The 27,115-nt window shown below is 44.8% G+C and overlaps 2 pseudogenes; one reads left to right on the top strand and one right to left on the bottom strand.

Annotated features, from left to right (window-relative positions):
- The first annotated feature begins 2,867 nt into the window (after positions 1 to 2,867).
- LOC123067179 (disease resistance protein RGA5-like) lies at positions 2,868 to 25,153 on the top strand (annotated as a pseudogene).
- Positions 14,807 to 19,229, bottom strand: LOC123068308 (probable LRR receptor-like serine/threonine-protein kinase At3g47570; annotated as a pseudogene).
- Positions 25,154 to 27,115: the final 1,962 nt, after the last annotated feature.

The following is a 27,115-nucleotide window of genomic DNA, read 5'->3' as shown; positions in this document are numbered from 1 at the left end:
CTTGTGTTCCGAGGCCATGTCTGTACATGCTAGGCTCGTCAAGTTAACCTAAGTGTATTGCATGTGTAAAACTGACTTACACCCGTTGTATGTGAACGTAAGGATCTATCACACCCGATCATCACGTGGTGCTTCGAAACGACGAACTTTAGCAACGGTGCACAGTTAGGAAGAACACTTTCTTGAAATTTTTATGAGGGATCATCTTATTTACTACCGTCGTTCTAAGTAAACAAGATACACAAACATAATAAACATCACATGCAATTATATAGTAGTGACATGATATGGCCAATATCATATAGCTCCTTTGATCTCCATCTTCGGGGCTCCATGATCATCCTGTCACCGGCATGACACCATGATCTCCATCATCATGATCTCCATCATCGTGTCTTCATGAAGTTGTCACGCCAACGACTACTTCTACTTCTATGGCTAACGCGTTTAGCAATAAAGTAAAGTAATTTACATGGCGTTCTTCAATGACACGCAGGTCATACAAAAAATAAAGACAACTCCTATGGCTCCTGCCGGTTGTCATACTCATCGACATGCAAGTCGTGATTCCTATTACAAGAACATGATCTCATGCATCACATATATCATTCATCATTCATCACAACTTTGGCCATATCATATCACAAAACACTTGCTGCAAAAACAAGTTAGACATCCTCTAATTGTTGTTGCAAGTTTTACGTGGCTGCAATAGGGTTCTAGCAAGAACGTTTTCTTACCTACGTGGAAGCCACAACGTGATTTGTCAACTTCTATTTACCCTTCATAAGGACCCTTTTCATCGAATTCGCTCCAACTAAAGTGGGAGAGACAGACACCCGCTAGCCACCTTATGCAACTAGTGCATGTTAGTCGGTGGAACCAGTCTCACGTAAGCGTACGTGTAAGGTCGGTCCGGGCCGCTTCATCCCACAATACCGCTGAAGCAAGATAAGACTAGTAGCGGCAAGAAAGTTGACAACATCTACGCCCACAACAAATTGTGTTCTACTCGTGCAATAGAGAACTACGCGTAGACCTAGCTTTGATACCACTGTTGGGGAACGTTGCAGAAAATTAAAAATTTTCCTACGGTTTCACCAAGATCCATCTATGAGTTCATCTAGCAACGAGTTATGGGAGAGTGATTGCATCTACATACCACTTGTAGATCACGTGCGGAAGCGTTCAATGGAATGGGGATGATGGAGTCGTACTCGCCGTGATTCAGATCACCGATGACCTAGTGCTGAATGGACAGCACCTCCGCGTTCAACACACGTACGGAGCGGATGACGTCTCCTCCTTCTTGATCCAGCAAGGGGGAAGGAGAGGTTGATGATGATCCAGCAGCACGACGGCGTGGTGGTGGATGCAGCAGAACTCTGGCAGGGCTTCGCTAAGCAACTACGTGAGGAGGAGGAGGTGTTGCAGGGAGGAGGGAGGCGCCAAGCCTTATCGGTGCGGCTGCCCCTCCCTCCCCTCCCTTTATATAGGTGCAAGAGAGAGGGGGAGGGCGCAGCCTTGCCCCTTCCTCCAAGGAAGGGGTGCGGCCAAGTGGGGGGGAGGAGTCCATCCTCCCCAAGGCACCTCGGAGGTGCCTTCCCCTCTTTGGACTCTCCCCTCTTCTTTATCTCTAGGCGCATGGGCCTCTTGGGGCTGGTGCCCTTGGCCCATATAGGCCAAGGCGCACCCCCTACAGCCCATGTGCCCCCCCCGGGGCTGGTGGACCCCCTGGTGGACCCCCGGACCCCTTTCGGCACTCCCGGTACAATACCGATAACGCGCGAAACTTTTCCGGCGACCAAAATAAGACTTCCCATATATAAATCTTTACCTCCGGACCATTCCGGAACTCCTCGTGACGTCCGGGATCTCATCCAGGACTCCGAACAACATTCGGTTTGCTGCATACTCATATTCATACAACCCTAGCGTCACCGAACCTTAAGTGTGTAGACCCTACGGGTTCGGGAGACATGCAAACATGACCGAGACGTCTCTCAGGAAATAACCAACAGCGGGATCTGGATACCCATGTTGGCTCCCACATGCTCCTCGATGATTTCATCGGATGAACCACGATGTCGAGGATTCAAACAACCCCGTATACAATTCCCTTTGTCAATCGGTATTTTACTTGCCCGAGATTCGATCGTCGGTATCCCAATACCTCGTTCAATCTCGTTACCGGCAAGTCACTTTACTTGTGCCGTAATGCATGATCCCGTGACCAAACACTTGGTCACTTTGAGCTCATTATGATGATGCACTATCGAGTGGGCCCAGTGATACCTCTCCGTCATACGGAGTGACAAATCCCAGTCTCGATCCGTGTCAACCCAACAGACACTTTCGGAGATACCTGTAATGCACCTTTATAGTCACCCAGTTACGTTGTGACGTTTGGTACACCCAAAGCACTCCTACGGTATCCGGGAGTTACATGATCTCATGGTCTAAGGAAGAGATACTTGACATTGGAAAAGCTCTAGCAAAACGAACTACACGATCTTGTGCTATGCTTAGGATTGGGTCTTGTCCATCATATCATTCTCCTAATGATGTGATCCCGTTATCAACGACATCCAATGTCCATAGTCAGGAAACCATGACTATCTGTTGATCAACGAGCTAGTCAACTAGAGGCTCACTAGGGACATATTGTGGTCTATGTATTCACACGTGTATTACGATTTCCTAATAATACAATTATAGCATGAATAAAAAATAATTATCATGAACAAGGAAATATAATAATATACTTTTATTATTGCCTCTAGGGCATATTTCCAACAGTTCTAGTGTCCCTGGTGGTAGATCAAGTTGAGATCTGGTGGTAGCTTGAGTTCCCCAAGCGTTTCTGCATGATTTGTGAAGCAATTGCTGGATTCTGGACGCTTGGTAAGTTCTGGTGTCCCTGATGGTAGATCAAGTGGAGATCCGATGGTAACTTCAGTGTATTGCATGACTTGTGAAGCAATTGCTGGATCGGGTTGGGGTGGGGGGCGGGGGTAGGGGAAGGAGATGAATGGTTGAGTTCGTCATCGGGGCGAGAGAAAGAGGAAGAGGAGGATTGATGGAGAGTGTTTGTTATATTTTCTTGCTGTGGAGGTAAGAAAGTTGGGGTTTAGTGGTGGCGCGTGATGGTTGTGGGACTGGGTCACGTGAGGGGCCCTGAGATGGGCCTTGCGATTGCCTCGGCGCGACGGCTCGGCCTTGCGCGCTACGCTCACTCGGCCTCGTGAAGGTGGGGATCGTTCGAACCTATTGTATGGATACGAATGTTTGGTATTTATCACAATCCTAAAATATATTTAAGAAGTTATTTATCTCACTTAACCCTATATCACTTCTTAAGAAAAGGCACAAAAAGTGCACGGCTTTATATCGTAAACCAGCATCAACACAAGGTTCTTATAGGAAAAAAAAAGAAGTTCCAACATATTACAACCCAGATATTGAGCAAAAGGCTAGAGAAAAAGCAAAAAAGAGCCTGCGACCGGTGAAGATTAATATCTTATTGTCGTCTGATGGTGAGTAGATTGCAATAATCTTGCTCCGAACCGCGCTCGCCACCTCCGGATAGAGAGATTATTTTTTTTAGCTCCTGGGTGTCCTTACACCCTCATGAACAGTAATTGGAATGATTATCTTTAGTTTTATTTTGAATTTTCTTGTGGAGGATATGCGGCATGATGACTTTTCTAGGAAAACAATCATGGGGTCCTACGCTTGCTTTACAGTTGAGAATCGGGTGCACACACAGTCAGCAGTCATCTCCAGATCAGATCCGGAGCACCAACGACGAGAGACGAGGGGAAAGGCAATCAATCCCCCAAATCAGATCTAGAGCTGCGCGTGCCCTGAGCTCCCTCGCCGGTGGTCGGGTCGAATATCCCTTCATTCGGCTGCAGCTCCGACGAGCCCACCCCGGGGGATTGTAATTGATGACATTTGGGATGAAACTACGTGGAATGTTATTAGATGTGCTCTTCCTGAAAATATATATGTACGGTAGCATGATAATAACAACTACCAGAATTAATTTTGTGGCTAGAGCTTGCTGCTACAATCAACATGACTATGTTTATAAGATGAAGTCAGTAAGCAACAAAGATTCAAGGAAGCTATTTTTCAAAAGAGTGTTTGGTTCAGATCATGCTTGCCCTGTGTATCTGCAAGAAGTTTCAGCTCAAATTTTAAAAAGATGTGGTGGCTTGCCTCTTACAATTGTGACTATATCTAGCCTTTTGGCTAGTGAGCGAAACAAATTGAAGGAACAGTGGGTGCATGTAATGAATTCTCTGGGCCCCAATTTTGAGGTGAATCCAACATTGGAAGGAATGAGGCAAATACTGAGCCTTAGTTACATAAATCTTCCTCATTATTTGAAGACATGCATGCTATATTTGGGTATGTATCCAGAGGACTATATAATCTGGAAAAATGATTTGGTCAGGCAATGGGTAGCCCAAGGCTTTGTAGGTAAAGCACATGGGAAATATCCAGAGGACGTTGCAGAGGGCTATTTTAACGAGCTTTTTAACAGAGGCATCATTCAGCCAGTTGATACCGATCATAATAATGAAGTGTTATCTTGCAGATTGCATGATATGATGCTTGACCTTATTATACACAAGTGCAGAGAAGAAAATTTCATCACTGCAACAGATGACATCCAAGACATGATAGGTTTGTCTGACAAGGTCCGCCGACTCTCCCTCTATCTGGATGGCATAATAGATGGCACGATATTGGAAACCACCCAGCTCTCACAAGTAAGAGCGCTTGCGAGATTTGGTAACTCTGCATATGCACCTCCTCTCTCAAAATTCAAACATCTCCGAGTTTTAAGTCTTGAATTTCGGCAGGAGATACCTGACCTCACTGGAATATCTCATTTGTTCCAACTGAGGTATTTGAAAATTAAAGCAGATGGTAAAATTCAAGTTCCGTCAGATGTTGTTCATTTGGGCCGGTTGCAGCACCTGATTGTCCCTAGTTGGACAAATTTGCCCAATGGAATTGGCAACATGAGATCTTTATGTACGCTGCATGAATTTGATGTGGGCTTGAATTCTATAGACAACATCAGAGACCTCGGAGATCTCATCAATTTGAGGGATCTTCGAATATGTGGTGGTCTTTCCAAAATGGATGAATTGCATGAGATGGAAAGAAGACAGCGTTTGGATGTTTTGACATGTTCGCTTGAAAAACTTTGCGACCTCAGATATCTGCACATGGATTCTAACATCAAAATTAGTTATGCATTGAGTTCGCTATTTCTTCAGAGGCTTCATATGCTGTGTCCGTTTCCGAAGGTTCCTAACGCGATTGGAGAGCTCCATAACCTCTTTGACCTTGATCTCACAATTGAGGTGTTGGAAGATGATATTGTAATCCTTGCGCAGTTGCAATCTCTTAACCGCCTTAAATTGCACATCGAAGGGAAACCTGAAACTGAAGAGAAGGTAGTCATTTGTAGAAAGGGATTCCCTGTTCTCAAGCATTTCTGGCTATTCTGCGTCAGGATGTCACAACTGACTTTTGAGGCAGGGACAATGCCCAATCTTGAAAAGCTCGAGGTAAGAATCAATTCGCCGTACGGTGCTGCACCTACGGGCATCGAGCACCTATTAGGCCTCAAGGAAATCCTTGTAATTATTGGGGGATGTGGTGACGAGGGATCCTGCAGTACAAGAGCTGCACTGTCAGCGTTAAGGAAGGCCATTGATATGCGCTCAAGTCGTCCTACAGCTAACATTAAGTGTATTGACAGTTGGCTGTCCCTTGGGCACCTACCCGATGGCTTCAGCTGGAGGAAGTACGGCCAGAAAGATATCCGTGGCGCCAAGCACCCAAGGTTACCAAAGGCTTCTTCTGAACTCACCTGAAACTAACAATTTTCTTTCCTGGCTGCATGTGCTGCATGTGGGAGGCTGACCTGTTTCAATTCCAGAACATGCATTTCAGAACTCATATTTATGTGAAACACAAATCAAAAAATGCATTTCAATTTACCGGAATTAATTTTAGAAATACGCGGTTTCACATATTAGAATTAATCGGTTTCACATATGAATTTCAGAAATCACATTTCACATTTTACCAAATCACTTTCAAAACATATTTACAAATCAACAATATGTGCTAATATCACTTTTTTCAGTCTGAACCAAGCAACTCTGCCATATACGGAGTATGTCACAAAATCAGATGGCCGACATATCTCACATACATGACCGTCAATTGGGGATCGTATGTTAACTTTAGATGGGCGAACGAGAAGGCTCCAATTTGGTTTCTGGAATAGCGGCCCCTAGGGCATCCGGCCCAGGACCAGCCCATGAACGACATCGATTGGGCCACAAATCTGATAACCAGAATCGTTAATGTGCGAGAGAGCTCCTAGGTGCTCTCAGATCGGCCGAAAGCTGCCAGGTCGTGAGAGGGCTCGATTTAGGTTTAGCTTTACTGTCTTAAATTACATCTCGCCATAAGGTTTTCTATGTAGATGTGTTTTTTGGGCCAGAAGAAAAGAAGCTCACTCGCTGGCTATAGAGTTGTGTTTTTTCTTTCTTCTATTCATTGGTTGAAATGATCTGTTTTTTATCGGTTTTATGTTTCTTTCCTTTTTATTCCTTTCCTTATGGTTTTTACTTTTTTTTCATTTTATGTGTTTTATTTATGGTCTTTTTGTTACCATTGATATTTTTATTTTCATTCATTCGTTGTATTTTCTCTTTATTATGGTTTTCATTTTTTTTCCTCTGATTCTCTTTGTAATTTTCATTGCTTCTCTTCACTTTGAATGGTATGTTTCTATTCTTTCTTTTTCAATATGTTTTCTTTAATGGTTTCCTCAATTTCCATTTTTTACTTGTTTATATTTGTTTTTATTTATGGTTTTCTTTTTTTTCCTTTTTCCACCACATGAATATTTTAAGTAAATGTATACATTTTTTATAAAGCTAAAATAAGTATTTTGTACTCGGTTGAAATTTTCTAAATACATGATTAACATTTCTTGTCCAATTTATGTTCTGATGTGTATTGTTTTACATCCAATACACATTTTCTATATACTTCTGAAACATTTTTTATACATGTTGGACACTTTTTAAATACACGACTAACATTTTTTAATGTAAATAAAAAATTCGAAATACATGACTATCATTTTTGCAAATATATATTTTTGATGCCTATTTTCCATTCATATTGTACATTTTTTTTGAACACGTCTCAAAGGTTATTTGATCATGGTTAACAATTTGAAATAAATGATTAATATTTTTTCCAATATGTGTCTTTATGTCTACTTTGTTCATACACTATGTATATTTTTCGTATACATCGTGAATAATGTTTTACACATACTTAACATTTTTTAAAAACATGTCTGAGTTTTTTTTTTCTAATACATGATTTTAAAAAACAAGTTGACTAAGTTTTTATAAAGATGTCACTAGCTTTTTTTCAGTACTATCAAAATTTTATAAAATTACCGAAACAATTTTTAACACTGTGTTAACATTATTCAAATTCGCATTTTTTAAAAATATATGTAAAATGAAGTTTTAAAAAAGTATATATTTGGAATATTTCAAATATATATACAAATAAAAATACAGGGAAAAGAATGAATGATCAAACGAAAACATGAAAGAAATTATCGAAGACTACGTTCGATCTTGCTACCGGCGGGCCTGGTAGTGTGTTCCTTGACGCGAGGCTGCACTAGGTCTCGCGTTAAGCTAGGCATAACCTTGCCCATCCTAGAAGGGAGGAGGACGGAGTAGGTGTGGGTTGGGCCAGTGGATAGATGGGCGGCGCTTGGTGCGAGCTCGGGTGGTCCATTAGAGCGGTTTTCAGAAGGTTGTATGGACTGCTTTTAGAATCTTTTGCGTGTTTTTTTTCTTCAGAATTTTCTTTATCAGTTTAGTTTAGTTTAAAAAAATACCTATGTGTTTTTAAGGGTATTCCATGTGTTTTCTTTGTTGGTTATCATCTGCTTTCTTTCATGGTTTTGCTTCTTTCTTCTTCTTTTTATGAAATAAATGTTGAACCTTTTCAATATATAGATGAACCTTTTTTGTATATATGTTGGGAAATTTATAGATGTTGACCTTTTTGCAAAATGCAGACTGAAACTTTGTTCATACACAATGAAAATTTTAAAACACATGTTTTGAACTTTGTTTTAAAATACCATGAATCTTTTTCAAAAACAAGCAACCATTTTCTTATAGGCTTATGAACATTTTTTTAAATGACATGAACATATTTTTGAAAGGTATGGCAATTTAAAAAATATCATGACCTTTATTAATACTCCCTCCGTCCCAAAAATCTTGTCTTAGTTTTGTCTAGATACGGATGTATCTAATACTAAAACATGACTTGATACATCCGTATTTAGACAAATCTAAGACAAGAATTTTGGGAAAGAGGGAGTATTATGAAACATTTTTTAAATGATTTGAACATATTTTCAATATTTGATAAATATTTTTTGAAGATGCCATGAACATTTATTTTAAATGCATGAACATTTCTTGTGAATGATATGGAATTTTTGAAGAATTACATGAACATTTTTTACAGTATATAGACGTTTATTAAAATGTCGTGAACATATTTTTGAAATGCGTGAACATTATTTTAAATGCAAGAAACCATTTGTTGAATGATATGGACATTTTTTAAGTTGTGCGAGCATTTTTACACCATTCGAATGTTCTTAATCTGCATGAACTTTTAAAAAAAATCAAGTAAAACGATCTTTATTTTTTTTCCCAAAATATAATCAAAAGTAAAAGAATACAAACTAAAAAAATGGAACAAAAAATGGACCTATGTGACTGCTAGCGAGCGACTGGTAAGCAAAGTTAGCGTGCTGAGTGATTGATGGGTTGTCCCATTTAGGTGGCTCTTGAGGTGATGGCAGCTACGGTCGTGCAGTAAGTGAGACATAGTCATGCCCCCAAATTTTGTTTATGTGTTTTATTTTCTTAAAAATAATAAATGTTTATTAGAACTCATTTCTATGTTTCCCATACATTTTAAAAGAGCCAAACTTAAAAAAAATATTTCTTGAAAATTTCTTCAAATTTGTGAACATTTCAAAAAAGAAAGTCATTTACAAATTCACGGTCCTTTTAGATGACTAGATGTTATCGTTCACTGTCATTTGCTTTGCCATAATACTGATATGGCAAGGGCACCATAAATCATGATTATTTACCATAAATCATGATTATTTTCGCACCACATTTTTCATCATCTGTTTGTTACAAATTATATGAATATTTTTTATGAATGAACGACATTTGTTGCTTGTACCAAAAAGTAAGAAGCATTCATTCATAAGTACTCCATGTGTAGCAAATAAGAACTAGTGTCAAAAACGTTCTTATATTATGGGACGAAGGGAGTACCAAAAAGTAAATCTTTTTTCAGTTAATATTAAGGGCAGCACTCTGCGCCGGTGCGCCGGCCCAAATTTGGGCCGGTCGCCTAGCAGCCCTCCGATTAGATTAGCAACGACCGTCAGATTCTTATCTTCTTTCACAACTTGCAGGGTGCAGCTCATCCCGTGCGCATGGAAAAAATCCCCCCGCCTCATCAGCACGCAACTCCACCCCCGTACGCGGCTCCGGCAAGGGCACAGCCGCCGGCTGCTCGCACCCGACGCCTCGCAGCGCTGCCCTCCGCTGCTTGCCACCGGTCCTAGCTTCTACATCTGGCCAGCCATCTTGGGTACTACGGCTCCCCATGGAAGCCCCGCTCCCTGCTAGTTGCAGCAAAAAGAGACTCCCAGTCCCAGCACGCCGTCTCGCCGGTCACGCGTCCACGCCGGCATGGGCACATCCATCGCAGCACTGACTCACCAGTTTTAGCTAGCACCATCCTTTCTGTTTTGCCCGTAGTAGCAATTGATTCTGCTGGTTCCAGCTTTTTAGTTTGCCGGTTGAAACATTTTCTTCTGTCAATGGATCTTCTGAATCGCCGGTTCTAGCTTTTCTGTTTGCCGGTAGTAGCATTTGATTCCGCATCGTAACAAATCAGCTCAAAAGTGGCAGCTTATGGTTTGCCGGTTGCAGCAAGTCAGCTCACGCCCCGTGGTCGCCATGGTCACCGTCGAAAAAAGAAAAAGCTCGTTCCAGCAAAATTGTACACTGGTTCCAGCAAAACTCTAAGACGGCTGCAGCAAAACAAAAAGACATTGCCACTGTCAACCAACACCGCCGTGCATGCATGTAGCAAAAGAAAACGCCGGTGGTAGCAAAAACAGGATGTGGTCGTAGCAACGCCCTGAGGATGAACTCCAGTAGTAGCATTTTTGGTTGCTGGTTCTAGCAAATCTTCTCGCCGGTTCCAGCAAGTTAGGTTCACGGTTGCAGTACCCCCGCCCCACCAGTCCAAATTGCCACCGCGACTCCGCACCTCGCCGCCCCGCACCACGCCTCCTCTGTCGGGCTGCTCCTTCGCTAGATCTGGCAGTCGTCAGCGTCGTCGGCCCCTGCAGCACTAGCGCCGCTGCCAGCTTGCTGTCCCTCTTCTCATGGACGCCTCGTTGTGTGGAAGCTTCAGCTGTTGACCGGTTCCAGTGCACCGCAGCCATGGTTGTAACAAGAACTCTCCCACCATCAGCTCCGGCTCGCCGCACCATCACTAGCATCGTCGTGTTCCAGCAAAAAGTTTGTAGCAAAACCAAAATGTTTAGTTGAAGCAAAACATTTAGTCGGTTCCAGCTAAAAAAATACCAGTTGTAACAAAACAAAAGCGACTGATCCAGCAAAAAATCTCAGTAGCAAAAACTTCTAATTGTCAGTTGAAGCAAAAAAAAGTCCGTTCCAGCTAAAATTAACACCAAATGCAACAAAGAAAGTCACATCAGCAAACTTCAAAGAAAAAGATTGTAGCAAACAAACTAGCAGGTTCCAGCAAAAAAATCGTCGACGGCGAGGGGCTCATCCTGTTCCAGCACCGATGAACACTGCTTCCAGCACGCCGCCTAGCCAGTTGTAGCAAATGACGACACTGGTTCCAGCAAGGTGCTGGCCAGTTCGTAGCTAAACGTCGATGTTGGGGTCGAGCGAAAAAATTGATGACTGTCGATGGTAGCAAATCTACGGGCTAGTTCCAGCGAACGCTGACTACGGTCACAACATTTGTGGGCACCCGTTGTCCCAGCATCAAACTAGATGGGAAAAGAAGAGCTGAGGAGATTGCTCGCCGGCCACGAGGAACGGGGTGGCTGAGAGCTGGATGGAATCAAAACACAACTATGTACGGCCATGGCAAGTGTGTGAGGTGGGGTGGTGCTTAACTCTGAGTTTTTGGCGCAAAAATGGAGTCTGTGTCTTGTTGGTGGACGAGAGAAGAAGGAGATCGAGGGAATAAGGCAGGTGTGGGCGAGTGGTGGGTGGCCGCGAGGGGATAAGGCAGGTGTGGATGCCAGCGGTGGGTGGCCCCACAGCCACGTCTCCCCATGTATGCGGCATCGGTGGAGACGCGTGATGCGTGAAGCGAGTGCGCAGACGATTTGGGAGCGACCGGCCGAGCGTTCGGCCGGCGCCCCGGCCCCAAACATTTCCCTAATATTAATCAGTTATATGATGCCTTTTGTGTGTCTTTAATGAAAGAAAGAAGAAGAAGAAAAAATGTAACTAGACGGCAGCTTAACGGTAACAATCTCGACCGTCGAGCGAATGGGGGTTAAGTTCACCATGGCCGCTGGATAACTGAACTTGTACACCAGTGCTTAGGGCATCTCCAGCCGCGCTCCAGGAAGGCCTCCCCAGGCGATTTTTTCGCGCCGGCGCCGAAAAAACGGCCCAGTCGCGCCCCCAGGAGCCCGATTTTCGCCGGCTTGGGCCGAAAACAGTGCCGGCGGACCCAGCCCGAATCCGGTGCGCTGGGAGGCGCACGGGGGCGCCGGGGCGAACTGTTTTGGCGCGAAAAAGACGCGGGCCCGCCGCGTCAGCGACTCGGCGCCTCGTCTTCCCCCAACGGCCTCGGTTCCCGCAGGGAATCAATGGCAAGGCTGCCGCCGGCCAGCCTTGCCATTGATTCCTCACGGGCGGCGCTTCACGGGACGGCGCGCCGACGCCTCCTCTCCCTCGCACGCGTACACACGGGCGCGGCCCGGCTATAAAAGCCGGCGGCCTCCACTCGCCTGTGCCCACACCAGCCCTCCCCCCCTCGCCGCCGTCCAGCCCCTCCCTCTCCCTGCCTCTCCCGAGCGCCGCCGCCCAGCCCCTCCCTCTACCTCTCCCGAGCCCGCCCAGCCCCGCCGTCGCCATGGCAGAGCGCTTCCCCGGAGACGAGGCGGCGGCCAACGGCTTCGGCCGCCGTTCGCTCCGCGAACAGGAGTCCTGGCTCCTGTTCCAGGCGAACATCCCGGCGCCGCCGGACATGCGCGCCGGGCCAACGGGGTGGAGGCTCAGCGCCGGGGGAGTGCCCATTCCCCCGTTGCCCGACGCCGTGGCGAAGCCGAGGTACTTCGCCGAGGAGGTCGACATCGTGCGCGCGTCCCTCACCGACGCCCAACGCTCCCTCCCCCAGTACGCCGCCGACAACCACGCGGCCTGGGCGGCGTATTTCCAGTGCCGCCAGCAGCAGCACTTGGCGTCCACCAACGGCGCTCCGGTGGTCGGCGGCTGGCAGAACAGCGAGGGGCGCCACCTCTGGTGGGGCGTCCCCGGCCGCACACTCGAGGGCGTGCTCACGTACCTCGAGGGCGGCAACGACCCGCCGTTGGCGTACCCCCCAGCGAGGGTGGCCGCCCCGGCGCAGCATCGACGCGTCGGGCCGTGGGCGCCAAGGAGGTTCGGCGCTTCTTCTTCTTCCTCCTCGTCGCGCTCTTCTTCCCATTCCTCCGGCTCTCCGGTGCTGCTCGGCGTCAAGGCCGAGCCCACGGCGGAGACGCCGCTCGGCCGGCGCACTCGCAGCGCCGACATCGTCATCAACGAGGGCGGTCGGCGCGCCTCGTCCTCGTCGGCTCCTCCGCGCTTCGTCAAGCCAAAGATGGAGCCGGGGCTGGCGCCGGTGAAGACGGAGCCGGGGCTGGCGCCGCTGAACGCGGAGTTCGACGACGACGACGCGTCCCTCGAATGGGCGCGCCAGGACTCCATCGCGTTGGAGAAGGCGCGCCGGGAGAAGGAGAAGGAGCGCCAGTGCGCCACCCTACGCCGCTTCGAGGAGCGCCGACGCGGCCGCGAGGAAGGCGGGGTCGTTGTCTTATGCGACAGCGACGACGACGACGACGCGCCGCCGCCTGTTCGCCAAGGCGACGCCGGGCAGGGGTCCAACGGGGGCACCCGCGTCAAGGAGGAGAAGGCCGACGACGACGATGGCGGCGACGACTTCAGCCACTTTCTTTTACTTTAGATTAGGTTAATGTAATGTTTGGACGAATTTCGCCGAAACTTGCCATTGTTGGCCGAAATATAACTAGTTTTTATTATAACTTCGCCGAACGGTTTTTTTTTAAATACGCGCCCGGGGACGGCCCTTGGGGCCGACGGCTGGGGACCGACTCGCTCCAGGGCCATTTTTTGCGCTAGCTCACCCCTGGCGGCGCTTTTAGACGCCCCCTGGGGGGCCAACGGCTGGAGATGCCCTTAGACACTTGTTCAGAGATGCAGTTATGGAGCCCGCTTGTGAGGTTCGTCGCCGGCCCCGCTGTCGCGTGCAGTGCAGTGCAGTGCAGGGCGGATGGGCGAGATCTGGACGACGCGCGGAGGCGCCGTCGTTGGCCTCCTCGCCACGGCGCCTGACCGCTCCGTCCTCTCCGTCGGGGACGCCGCCTCCGGGCAGAGCCGAGCCCCGCGCCACACGCCGTCTCGTCGGCCGCGGCAGCCCTCCGAGGTCAAGTTAGGGATGGAAGCCCCCACCGCCGCCTGCCCTCGTTTGCCAGCCTGTGGATGCTGCTGTGGCCGGCGCTTTCCCCATCCATCCCCTGCACTGCACTTGTCTGAAACCACAGGCAAGTGCTGTCTTCTTTCTTGCCAGGCACTGGCACTGGCACTGGCACTGGCAGAGTTCATTGCTGATACTTCCTCCGTCCGGAAATACTTGTCATCGGAATGGATGAAAATAGATGTATCTAGAACTAAAATACATCTAGATACAACTATTTCAATGACATTCCGGGCGGAGGGAGTACTTGTCTGAAATCCCCAGGCTGAAGTACTCCGTCCGTCCCATAATATAAGACGCTTTTTGGCACTACACTAGAGTCAAAAAACGTAAAACATTTTGGGACGGAGGGAGTAGTATCTGGGTAAGAACTGGTTGTTTTTCACCATGGTAGCACATCTTTTAGAATAGCATGTTTTGCATCCCATCCGAGCTGCAGGTTTTCTTGCAAATACTACAAGAGGTTTTCAGTGAAAGAATTCATTCGTGTAACAGGTCGGAAGAAAGCAGGCGTATGGCTGCAAGAGGGCTCAACTACTACCAGCAAGTCTTCCTTTCCTCTATAATATAAATAAAAGAAAAGGCAGAGCTCAGAGTCCTCAGCTCCATTTTCTGCTGACTTAATTGCCAGGTTTGCAGCAGCGCGCAAGCTGAAGCAGGTACGGCCATCGTTTTCCCGAGTTGATGTTAGTTGAGAGTTTGAGAATGAGCTCATCTTAGGGCATCGTCCACTCTGCATCTTTCAACTGCCTGTTTATGTTGATCAACTTTACTTGCTGCAAGTCGCCGAGATCGGTTTTACTGTCAGGTCTTATCTTGTGATTGTTAGAACTTTTTTATTTCTGGCCAGGCAAGAGGCAAACTTCTGTAATTTACAGCAAAATTGCCTGTAATTTACACATGTTGCCTTTTACATGAAAGGTAACCCACCATTAATTTCCTGGCTTTAGAAAAGCCAGGGCCAACAATGACCAATACATATGGATATGGGACTACTAGTTCACCGTACAAAACTATTCCCCACATACAAGCCACGCCACGAGAGCCACACCTAGACAAGCACAACTGCAAAGGACAGATCAGCATGCTAACCAAACAGGGCCAGCTAGAGGCTAAACCACACCTAGACTGGAATACATAATAAACACTACAAAGCCAATTAAGCGCGTGAGTGACACACTTGTTTCAGCAAAAAAGGACCTGCGTTTATGTGCAGTTATATCTTATATTTATTGGCTTCCTCGTTATGTCATCTAGTATACCTTAATGTGCATGAGCATCCCTTATCCTGTGAATCGCAGCAGCCGCGTCTCTGATGCGCATTCTCTCTGTCGGATTATGCTTGCTGCATGATAGCGCAACCTTCATGACGGAGAATATGGCATTGCTGACATGTTCCACTGTGTTCGCGTTAGCTTCTTCAATGGACAGCAGGACTGGATCAGCAATCTGCATTAGCATCCCTGGAATTGCATCCTCTACATGCTTCTGCAAGGTCAACCCGTCTCCGAACATGTCATGAGTAGGTGCCATCCCTGTAAACAACTCGAGGATGACAATTCCAAAGCTGTATGCGTCTCCGCATGAAGAAACTTGACCACCTTGGCCGTATTCTGCGTTTGTTTGAAAGAAAGAAAAAAGGGAATTCCGTGAGCTAAGTTGCATGCAAAATTGTTGTTTAACGTTAGAGAGAAGTCAAGCTATACCTGGAGCGACGTATCCAATTGTTCCTCGTATCCCAACCGAGCTCTGTGAACTAATCAGTTGCTCCGCGGCTGGTTCAGCAAGAATCTTTGCGAGGCCCAAGTCCCCGACGTGAGCAACTAGATCCTTGTCGAGAAGAATGTTGCTCGGCTTCAAGTCACAGTGAATTACTGGTGGTTCGCAGCTGTTGTGCAAATAGTCAAGCGCATCAGCAACATCCACTGCGATATTCAATCTCTGCATCAATGTCATGCCTTGGAGTTGATGTGATGCATGCACATCCATGTGTATCCACCCGTCTAGGCTCCCATTAGGCATGAACTCGAACACAATGGATTTGAAGTCGTTTTGGTTCGTGTCAGAGCTCGAACAACAAGTTATGAAGCTGATCAGATTACGATGGCGAATCTTACTAAGTGCCTCACACTCAGCTATAAAGATTTTTGAAGAGCCAACCTGTTGAAGATCAAAAACCTTTACAGCTACTGTGGTCATCATATTTCTTAGCAGCAAACAGCACTTGTACACTGATCCATACCTTCCTCCACCCAATAGATTGTCTGAAGCAAAGCCACTTGTTCCATGGACTAGTTCAGCATAAGTAACTCTTGGATAACGGTCATCCATCAGTTGAAATCCTTGTACGGCTGTCAATCGAGCTTTCGATCTCTTTCTCATTGTGAAGAAAACAAGTGCGAAACTCACACACAGAGCTATGCCAGCAATAATTGGGATAACTACTGTAGTGATGAAATGGTGTTTCCTCAAACCATGTCCCATGGGTTCTGCCGGGCATGGGGGCAAATGTAACTCCAATATTCCACCACAAAGCCCCAAATTACCACCAAACAAAAACCCAGATGCATTACTGAACACGCCCCGTGATGGAACTCTGCCACCTAGATGGTTGAATGACAGGTCTAACCGGTATAATGATGTCATGTTCTCCAAACTTTCAGGGATATGGCCAGAAAGGTTGTGTGTCCGAGATACAACTCTCCAGTGCCACCCATTAGCCCTAACTCTTGAGGAATCACACCAGAGAGTGTGTTCTTTGTAAGATTTAGCAACATCAGACCTTGCATTTTGCTGATAGATGAGGGAATGCTACTGTTGAAGGAGTTATGGTCCAATCTGAGTTCTGTCAGGCTTTGGCAGTTGCTAAGTTCATTGGGTAGGGGACCTGATAAGTTGTTCCTCGATACATATAGGTATGCAAGGTTTGTCAGGCTGCCGACTTGTGGTGGAAGAGGACCAAAAAAGTAATTGTCAGACAAGTCTAGCAAATTTGACAGAGACGACAGGTTAAAGATCTCCTTAGGCAATGGACCTGTGAACCTATTGTGTGAAAAGTCTGCTATAGTCATCTCCTGGAGGCTACCTAGGCTTGTTGGAAGCGGCCCCTCAAACTGGTTGCCGGTTGCAGGAAGAATTACTAGCCGTGTCAAGTTCCCGAGGGAGGATGGCAAGTAACCTGTGAATAGATTGTTTTCGAAATACAAAGCCTGGAGCAGATTTAGCCTCCCGATGTCGTCGGGCAAGGAACCGGTAAAACGATTATTTGAGAGGTCCAGTTGATTTAACCCAACAAGATGGCTTATGCCAAATGGTATCTTTCCAGAAATCTGATTGTATCCAACATCTAGCTCTCGGAGTTGTGCTGATAGGTTGGCAACAGAGCTTGGCAGCACGCCACCTAAATTGTTGAAATAAAGGTCAAGTGTACCGAGACGTGTGCAGTTTGTCAACAAGGTCATGAACTCCCAGTCCTTAGCAGTAGCTGCCGTTAGCTGATTCACTTCTAGACTGAGGGTGTCCGGGCAGAGCATTCCAATCTCTCGAGGCAATCAACCGGTGAAGTTGTTGGATGACAGTTCTAAGGTATAAATCTCAGTTGCATTGACAAGAGAAGCCGGAAGGTTTCCTGTGAAGTGGTTCAAGCCGAGTAATAGGTACTTGAGATTTGGGAGGCGATCCCCCAAGTTTGAGGGAAGTTTACCATGCAACTCATTGACCGCCACATTGAAACCGGTTAGAGAGGAAAGGTTAAAGAAAGTTGCAGGGATGATGCCTGAGAGGCGGTTTTGACCCAGTTGAATCATGTTGAGACTAGTGATCCTACCAAGGCCCTCAGGGATGTCACCTTGTAATTGGTTTGTGGTGAAATCGATATTTTGCAGTGCTGAGAGGTTGGTAAGTGATGGCGGGATGGTTCCAGTGAAGTTGTTGTTCCATAGTCGTATAACCTTGAGACTGGACAATCCTCCAAGCCCAAGCCAAGGGGAAATTTCTCCGGTGAAGTGGTTTGCTCCAAGGTTGATGTTTTCAGGACTGGTGCAATTGTTCAAGCCAGGGTGTATATTACCATGAAGTGAGTTGTTGGACAAGTCAAGATATCGCAGATGAGAGAGACGAGCAATTGATGGAGGTATTTCACCATCCAAATTGTTGAGGCTGAGGTCTAGAGTTTTCAAGAATGTGAGGTTCCCAATGGAAGGCGTGATTATGCCACCAAGGCCCTGGGAAGTGAGGTTAAGCGCCGTGACCCTGCTGTGCTGGCTGCAAACCACACCAGGCCAGTGGCAGAATGTAGTGGTAGTATTACTTGTGTTCCATGCATCTAGAACACCACCCCGCTGGTTGTTTATGCTTGCCTTGAATGCCAACAAGGCATCCACATCAGTCCGGTGGCTGAATGTTGTTGCCGATGCCGACCGGAGAAGCAAAAGAAGCAACAGAAAGACGGGGAACATCGATCGATGCCGCTGCGAAGCAGAGCAAAGAAGAAACGTAAGCTTTTCCTGTCATCTTGAAGGTTCTTTCTAACACACAAAGACACACACACTTTAATAATTTGGTGCAAAAGAAAGCCATGAACAAATTAAATACTACTAGTTGCCATCGAAAACGGAAATTAACCCCCCTATGTGAACATGAAGTTAAAAAAATACTGAGAAATTTGAAGAAAAAAAACTGGGATTTTGCGATATTAAACTTGGGTGTCCGATCTACTCTTGTGTGGAATTTCATGAAAAAATACCAGGAAACGTATTCGCGGCAAAAAAGACAAAAAAATCCTATGCATAGAAAAAACGGGTGGGACAGTATTTCCTTTGCCACGGATACGTTTCCTGGTATTTTCTCATGAAACTGCATACGGGAGTAGATTGGGAACCCAGGCTTGATATCCCCAAATTTCAGTTTTTTTTAATTTTTTGATATATTATATATTTAATATTTGTATAGAGGCGTGGAACTCCCGTGTATTTTCCTTAGACATAATACGTACTATAATTTGATGGCAAATTGAACATGTAGTGCCCTTAACTGATTCTTATATCCAAGCAGCACAGCTAACTAACAGCCAGAGAATTTGGCTTGTTCCAAACAACTGCTAAATAAGAGCTCATATGGCTAAGTGACATACATAGATACAAAGCTGAGTTATGGAGGATTGCATACCTTGTTGCTTCCTGCTGTGAGAAAAGAAAAGCTTGCCTTCCTGCGCCTCTTAATTTGCCTGGTATGCAACTTGAGCGAAGGCCATTAAATAAGCGCGATCGATCCACCGATGGAGGTCTTGAGGAATTTCCACGCTCCCTCCACCATGACATGACATGACATTACACCTTGTCTGGTCAAGAGGGTCAGCAGGTCGTCGACCGTGTGCTGTTGGTTAGCAGTGGCGTCCTCGTCAAGCACGATAGTCACTGGCGACACCTCACATGGTGGGAATGGTGGTGGTGGCCACTGCTTGAAGGAGAGGCGGCCGGAAAGATTCCCCGTGTGTTCATACGCGGCCAGGGCACGTCATCAACATTGTAGGGTAGCGACAGTGGTTACTAGAAAGGTGGCTACGAATTGATACATGTATTTATTTCGTTGGGTTCTGTCCAATAATATAATAAAAATGGTTGTATGCATCGCTTTGATGCAGAGGCCGAGGGTATTCCTCCTTTTCGAAAGAAATACTAGTTGAATCCTTGTTCTTTTAATCCTCGTGTCACTAAACTTGTCATCGAAAACGTTCAATTTGCCATGGTCAAATCCCGAATATTTGGAATTTATCATTTCCGCTTTTGTAGCAATATGTTTTTTTTCTATACTACCTAAAAAAGGGATTTGACAACAAAGTTTCTGCTCGAAACTCCTTCGTGAACAGTTCAAGATGTTATTATTATTTTTTTAGAACGAAGGCTCAAGTCGAGCCCGGTTTTGAATTAACAAAGCCATCAACCGGCCAGGATTACAGCAACCGCCAACTTACAAAGAAGAACAAAGAAACAGCTAAAAGGATACATAGTGCTGTGCTAGCAGCTAATAGGCTTCTTACCATCTACAAGCAAAGATGAAGAAAACTAAAGAACAAGACCGGCTTGAAGATAGAGAAGCCCTCCACCGAGTTCAATCCATCCCGAACACCAGCAAGCCTTGCGGAGATCCAACTAGCATGTAAGGGAACGCTGACAGCCCCATTGACTCCAACCGCACCGTTGACAACATCCTGCAACTCCGAAGGGGCTCCCTAGCCCCTCGCCTGGCACGAGGCGCCGATCCGTCGGGCGATGCAAACGCTCTCCCTAGAGCAAAGATGTACAACCGACGCCATTGCCGCCCGGAGAGCCTGACCAGGGCACCACTAACTCGCGTCGCCGAGCTCCAGAAAGGCAAACATGGAGCAGGGGGAACCAACACTCAAGGAGAAGCAAAAAGCATGGTGAGGCTGCTAGTGACAGAGCAGACAATGTTGGGAAGCCACTGACTTGGAGAAGAACCACCAAGACCCCGCCAACGCCAACCATGTCGCCACCGGACGCCCACCAACCAGCTCGAACTTGCCACCTCCCCATGCTCAACCGAAGGTGGCACCTCCATGAAGGTGGCGACGCCGCGAGCGTAGCTGCCGCCCAATCCAGGGGGATTTGGGTTTTCACCCCGGTGCACGAGCAGGGGAGAGAGGCAGAAGGGGGAAAGGGGGCACCTTGACGGTGCCTACAGGTAGGAGACGGCGCCCTCAGGCGTCGCTGTCGTCGTGGCCGGCATAGCCAGCCGTGGATTTCTCCAGGTCCCCCATCTCCCCCACCCCTACCACAGACGCGGCGCCGGCGACCAGGGCCAGCCGGAAGCCAGATCTGACAGAGGCCGAAACGGATTGGGGGCGAAGGCGTCAGATCCGGGGCGGGCGCCCCGCGGCCACCGCGCCCCACAGCCACCACCACCCGCCGCCTTGCCACCCGCGTGGCCAAGGGGGCGGCCAGCACCAGCGACGCCGCGGGCTGAAGACGACGACGCACCACCACCCGAGGCCGCCACCCCGGCTCCAGATCCCCTGCGCGAAACAGGCGGACAGATCCTCGCCACCACCCTCCCCGGCGGACGTGCGGCTTTCCGGCGACCCCCTCCGGTGGTGGCGAGGGAGAGGAGAAGGGGGAAGGGGCCGGCGGCGGCGACTAGGGTTAGCGCCGCCCGAGTTGCCCCTGCGGGAGCGACGCGGGGGCCAAGGGGGGAGGAGAAAAGCGTCCCTATCTCTCAAGATGTTATTATTCCGACTGATGGTTCTAGGATTTGAGATACCACAGTACAGGATAAGTCCCCGTTTTTTCCGGTGCAAGGAATGAGAAGATATTAGAAAGATTTTTTTTTTACCAAAGGGCATATTAGATCTGGTAAATATATAAAGGAACAATCAGTGGTACAACAGGAAGACAACTGACACAGAATGACCGATAAAATGTAAAATTATTCAGAAGATCGTACTGGCCTTCTTCATCTCCGATTGTACACCACTTGTCGAAGATGCTCTAACAACAACAACAACAACAACAACAACAACAACAACAACAAAAAGACAAAAAAGACACCTACACGTGCTTGCCATACCAGACTTTAAAGACCACAATAGCCGCTCGCAGCTTGCAACAAGATATAGAAAATCGCTTAAAAATATATTGGTTGGAGCATCACCCCCACATGGTACAAAATTGCAATCCATCACCACCGGTCCAAGAGAGTTGAAGAAACCAGAACATACCGCATAACATCACAAAATAAGGTGTTGAACTCACCGCACCAAAAGTTAGCCACTTGCTCTCCTTGACAAACACACCAACTACCAAGTTAAAGGGCATTTTTATTAACGCAAACACTCGCGACAAGGAGAAAAAAATTCAAACAGCTTGGGAATACTCCAACAGAAGCCCCAAACTCCAAAATCCACACCAATTCCTATTCGGCGCCTTTAGCACCGGCTAAGGCTATTGTGCAAACCAACGCACACCCCGCTTCACATTGAGCTCGGCCCATTTACATTTTTCCTTTTTTTCAAAAACAAAAAATGGGCATATCCAAGACTCAAACTGCGAACCACAAGGTTAACCACCAGACGCGATAACCACCTGCGAGACCTCTTTTGCCATGTATAAGTTTTTTCTTTTTTATTTTACTTCTTTGTTGTGTATCAAACGTAACTCTAACAACAAAGATTCTAGTTTTCATGTTCTTTCGACTTTGTTTGGCCGGTTTTTTCTTTGGTTTTCACTTGGTCTTACATTTTCTTTTTATTTTCTTATACAATTTTATTTCCTTATTTCTAGTTTCTTTCTTACTTTCGTAAATGTATGTCATTTTGAAAAATTCGTTTTATTTTCAAATTTGTGAATCTTTTTCAAACTTCGCAATACTTTTCCAATTTTCACCAACTTTTTTGCAATCAAAAAACATTTGGTCCATTTTTTGCTAACTTTCAAGTGAAGTTTTTTCAAATGTCATGAAGTATTTTCAAATTCATGATTTTTTTATAACTATTCTATTAAACTTTGTTTTCAAAATCCGTGAGTTTTTTTTCCAAATCTATGAAAGTTTTATATATAAATGATGAACTTTTTTCGGAAATCTAGGAACTTTATCCAAATTCGTTATTTCTTTTTCAAAACCGAATACTTTTATTAAACCTATGATTTGTTTCTCAAAATCATTGTGAACATCTTTTTTAAATTATGAACTTTTTCCTACAGAAATTCATGAAGTTTTGATTTCTGAACTTTTCTTGAAATATATTAACTTTAAAAAAAATCGTCAACTTGTTTTCAAAACCAATGAACAATTTTAAAATTCAGGAATATTTTCTTCAAAATTGAGAAACTATTTATAATCCGCAATTTTTTTAAAAATGCAGTGAACTTTTTAGAAATCCTGAGTTTTTTAAAAATTAATGAAGTTTTTTTACTTCACGAATTTATTTTCAAATCCGAGAATTGTTTTAATTTTATTCTTTTTATTTTCGCATGCTGGATTATGCTCTTTTAGGGGCATATTGGAGTATGTGGTGCGTGTGTACACTGGGCCGGCCCACCGAGACCTTCGCGCGAGAGCCAAGTCACGAACTAGCGCTGTAGTTTCTCAATAAAATTGTCTCAAAAAAAAAGTTTCTCAATAAAAAAAAAGAACTAGCGCTGAAGGCGCCGTATAGGAGGGAAATCCCGATTTGATGCTGGCTGCGTCATAATGTGGAGCAAACGCATACTGGTCGAGTGTACTGGGCGGGTCCAGTTACGTGATACTCACTTTGTTTTTAAATATTTGTCTTTATAGAGATTTCAACAAATAACTACATACGGAGCAAAATGAATGAATGTACACTCTAAAATATGTCTTTATACATCCGTATGTAGTAGTCCATTTGAAATCTCTACAAAGACAAATATTTAGAAACGGAGGGAGTATAATGTAGTATCTATAGATTATTTTAAAAATCAAACATTACAAACTTTGACCATATTTATAGAGAAAATAGGTACATCTAGAATACCAACTGCACATCTTTGGATATATCATGAGTTATATTTTCAGAATGTACATGTTTGATATTGTAGAGCTAGATAGTTTTCTCTGTACGTTTGGTTAAAGTTGACAAAGTTTGATTTTCAGAAAAATTTATAGTCACTAAATAGTGGAATGGAGGCAGTATGTTTTGTTCGGTTTTGCGAATCTTCTAGCAGGTTCCTGTCCGGTTTTATGAAACTTCCAGAAGGCTCCCTGAACAGTTTTTCTCTGTTTCTGTTTTGGTTTTTTGGGTTCACTTTTTACTTTTTCATGTTTCTTTTAAAGTTTTAGTTTTTTTCTTTTAAAAGTTTTCGTTTTTTATTTTTATTTTCAATTTAAATTTTAAGTTATTTTCTTTACAAAGTTGTTCAAAAAATTTAAATAATGTTTGAAATTTTGAAAACTGTTATTTATTTAAAATAAACTTGTTCACAACTCCAAAAAATGTTCCTGGATACAAAATTTTGTTTGAAATTATAAAAAGATCATGTTTTAATTTTTTAGGTAAATTAAGAAATTGTTCACAATTTCAAAATTTTGAGTGGTAAATATCTTGGTATGCCGTTAGAAGTGGGGAGATCAAAAAATGGAACTTTTAAGTACTTAAAAGACCGAATTTGGAAAAAGGTACCAGGATGGCTTGAAAAGATGTTATCTTGTTGAGTAGAGGAGGTCATAATCTAGTATGTAGTTCAAGCCATTCCTGTTTTATGCAATGGCTTGTTTTGAACTCCCAAGAGGTCTATGTGAGCACATAAATTCTATAATATGCTACTTTTGGTGGGTAGCAAGAATGGCAAGAGGACTCTAACATGACTAGTGCATGGCTTAACATGGAAAGAAAACAGTGTGTTTTGAGTCGTTCCCTTGAAAAACTTTGCAACCTCAGAGATCTGCACACGGATTCTAACATCACCAGTATATCTGTGTTGAGTTCGCAATTTGCTTCTCCTTACCTTGTTCGGAGGCTTAATATGTTGTGCTTGTTTTCGAGGGTTCCTAAGTGGATTAGAGAGCTCCATAACCTCTTTGATCTTGATCTAATAGTTGAGGTGTTGGAGGATGATATAGGATTTCTTGCACATTTGCATACTGTTAACCACCTCAAATTGCACATCGAAGGAACTCGTGAAGCTAAAGAGAAGGTAGTCATGTGCGGAATGGGATTCCCTGTTCTCAAGTGTTTCAGGCTGTCCTGCATCAGGATATCACAACTGACTTTTGAGGCATTGGCCCAGTCTGGAAAAGGTCCAGGTAAGACTCAATGGGCATCGAGCACCTATTAGGCCTCAAGGAAATCCTTGTAACTATCGCGGGATATGGTGCTGATAAATCCAGTACAAGGGCTGCAGTGTCAGCGTTAAGGAAGGCCATTGATATGTGCTCAGGTCGTCCTACAGCTAACATTGAGTGTGTTGACAATTCACTGTTCTATGGGCACCTCTCCAATGACGGTTTCAGCTGGACGAAGTACGGCCAGAACGATATCCTTGACGCCAAGCACCTGAGGTTAGCAAAGGCTTCTTCTCAACAAAGCTGAAACTCCCATTTTCCCCCCTGGTTTCCTATTGTATTGTCCTTTTGCAGAGGTTACTACCGTTGCACGTTCCAAAAGTCGCAGGGGTGCTCAGCGACGAAGCATGTGCAGCGCACAGATGATGACCCGATGCTCTTCCAAGTCGTGTATCATTGAAACCACAAGTGTATCATGGAAACATCACAAGCTTCACAGGAGCAGAGGGTCCTGGTGCCACAGCCCGTAACCAAGGCACAAAAAAAGCTAAAAAGCATTATGCTGGTAGCATAGCTCTGTATCTCATTCGTCAGCGTTGCTTCCTTGCATTTCTCTCTTTTGCACTTCGATGTAATATGTACTATGTTTTACTAGTCACTTGCCTGCTTCGCAGGGTCACTCTCTTCAGGTAGTTTCCAATGCAGTAATGTAATGGACCGATGGTGCCACCTTATTAAGCAGAGCCACTATGGTTATTGAAGCTTCAGATCTCAGTATCTGGTAATCTCCTAGCTTGTTCCAAGCTTGGGGGAGAAATTCTAGTGTTTTCCATAGTTTTGCGTATATTTTCCTTTCTGTAGTTATATCTTTTATGGCAACCTTTCCCCCACAAGTGTGCAATCTATGGCCAATCTTAACATCCTCCCTCTTACCCCCTCTTTTTACATATGAGGTAAGAAGGTAAGAGTTAATCAGACCACTGATTAGTGCGATCAATGGCTCAGATCTATTATATACTCTTACCTCTCATATGAAATGAGAGGGTAACAGGGAGCATGCTAAAACTGCTCGCAATCTATACTATCATCCCTTATACTAAATGAGATGACTTGTATACCTTAGAGTGAGAGTGGTTTCTATATTAATGAGAATTTCACTTACTGTGTTTTGGTTTATTTTTCTATTCAATGTTATTATGGATGTGAAATTCCTTTACCCTAAAAGGAAAGTCATGACTTCACTAGCAATCATTAAGCATCTAGTTGGACGTAGTTGATAGTTGAGAGAATATATAGTTAGCTAAAAGGCGAAACCAGTCATTATGCTGGTATCTCAGGTTTGTCGGTGTTGCTTCCTTGCATTTTCGCTACTTCACTACGACAGTGTCAAAAAACATCTTATATTATAGGACTGTGCTAACGACCAGTCGACTGGTCGTTAGCGACAGATCCGGACGATTCCACCCACGTGCTTCTCTCGATGTGGGAATCGATCCACCGCATGTTTTTTTTCCTTCTAGCGCAATAAAAAGAATTGGCAAAAGTTGGAATCGAACCCACCACCTCTTGGTAGACCACAGTAGTTCGCAACCATCTGGTCTAGATTGAGCTAGTGATTAGATTAAGGTTAGATAGTATTTGTACTGCTACTTAACATGACCTGGAAACGAATAATTTTTCTTTCTTTCCTTTTATATTTTTTATCCTATATAGATGGCCCGGCTGCTCTGTTAATATTTACAACATCATGGTAATTTTAACATAGTAAAAATTGTTGACATATCATGGTAACTTCGTTGTAAAAAGCATGCCAGGGTACATAAGTTTATTTTTTGCGAGGGTACAAAAGTTATCAACCATTTGGTACGTAACTTATCAAGCTTTTTATACATAAGTTACCGGGGAATATTATTAATATTTTTTCTTGGGTTAGAGATATGGCTGGGTGTTGTACAAAATTATTATACTTTGCAGTCTGTAAAAATCATGATATTTACACAAAAGTTATCAAGAGATGTTTTTAAAAACTTTTTTCTAGGTCAACGTTATCGTGGTGTTTGTATATAAGTTATCATGACAACGGTACATAAATTATCATACTATTTACATAGTAATTATCAGGGTACGTTTCAAGCACCCCTCGCGTTGAAATATTACCGTCATATTTGTATCTAAATTATCAGGGCTGCAGTGCATAAATTATCATGTCATTTACACAACAGTTACCGGAGTAATGTTTTCCAAAGAGAAAATTTTCAAAGTCAAAGTTATTAGCTATGTTGTGTGTATATTATCATGTTATTTGCACAGAAATTACCGGGGTATGATTTCCAACAACTTTATCCTGGGGTCAAAGGAGTTACCACGGTGTTCGTACGTGGATTATCAGCTTTGTTGTGTGTATACTACCATTCTATTTACA

This window comes from Triticum aestivum, chromosome 3B, assembly GCF_018294505.1.
Source record: "Triticum aestivum cultivar Chinese Spring chromosome 3B, IWGSC CS RefSeq v2.1, whole genome shotgun sequence".
Lineage (NCBI taxonomy): Eukaryota > Viridiplantae > Streptophyta > Magnoliopsida > Poales > Poaceae > Triticum > Triticum aestivum.
Note: the sequence above shows the minus strand (reverse complement) of the source record. Positions and strands in the feature narration are given on the sequence as shown.